We start from the raw sequence: 1,324 nt of genomic DNA, 5'->3' as shown, positions 1-1,324 counted from the left end.
AGTAAGTGCTCAATAAATATTCTCTATTCTTAGTTTTTTATGTCTGCAAAGTCTTAATTTCCTCTTTTATTACTTTAAATGCTGGGAAAAGATTGAAAATGGCAACTAACATATTATAAAATGACATAGGACAATTTAGAAAAGTGGAGAGGTATTTATATGTTAAATCAGCACTATATAAACATCTGCGGGGCCAACAACATCATATGTTCTCCAAGTATTTCGCAGAAGCAATGGGAGTCCTGCTGGGACATGGTCTTGCCAAACTTCCTTGAGCCCCAAAGATAGTCTTTTCAAAAGCTCTTCTCCCTCTTGCCCCAGGCCATGTCCTGCCAGAAAGCTGTCTGAAAGCAATTTCTTTAATCAGGTCACCAAGTGTGACTCCAAAGCAACAACACACCAAGATATCTGTCCAACTCTCCAAGGCTGTGCTTGTGCTTCCTGCTCTGAGAAGAGAAGAGAAGAACTTTTCAGAAACCGTACTTGAGTCCATGGCACAGTGGAAGAGGCAGGAGGCATCAGGCCCATTTCCAGATTTCCCTCCGGCCTCAATTTACACCCAGCCGCTGGCACAGTTTATGCAAAAGCTGTTAAGATGATTTGAGTTTCACAAGGAGTTATAAAAACATAGTATAAGCCTGATGTCTTTATTTCCCACGAAGTCTTGTTGTGGGGGAGGGAAGCACCCTGGAGTCCCAAATCCTGAAGCTATAAGGACCCTAATGGAGAAATATTCAGGTCTTTTACTCAAGAGCAGATGGTAAGCAAGAACAATCCCTCTCTCCTTTTTTTCACATTCATTTATAAGTCATCTACTCACCAGTAAGTTCTGAGATTGAGAGATATGGAACAATCTCTCTTTAAAGGCTGACAGTGTTCCTATGAAATCTTTTATGCTGTTAATAAACATCAAGTCAAATACATTGCTAAGCTGAGAGAATAATAAGACTCACTAAATCAGAAACTAAGCATATTCACATAATTTTTACTATGGTCAGGGGTATTAGTCAGATACCAGCTGCAATAACGTTGTGTAATAAATGTTATCGAAATCTCTGCAACATAAAACAATAATAATTACTTTTTTTCTTTATTGTGGGATTGCAGATAAGTCAGAGTAGCTTAGTTTCAAGTTTGTAGGTTCTGGTTCCCTGCATCTGGGAACAGCGATGACCCAGGGCATAGTGTTCTCATGGTTGCTGCAGGAGTTCAAGAAGAGTGAAAAGGAACATGTGATGTCTCTTAAGGTCTGGACTCTGAACTTGTGCACTGTCACTTCTGCCCCATTTCATTGGCCAAAGCACATCATGTGGCCAAGTCTGAT

Source organism: Myotis brandtii, unplaced genomic scaffold, assembly GCF_000412655.1.
Source record: "Myotis brandtii unplaced genomic scaffold, ASM41265v1 scaffold217, whole genome shotgun sequence".
NCBI lineage: Eukaryota > Metazoa > Chordata > Mammalia > Chiroptera > Vespertilionidae > Myotis > Myotis brandtii.
Note: the sequence above shows the minus strand (reverse complement) of the source record.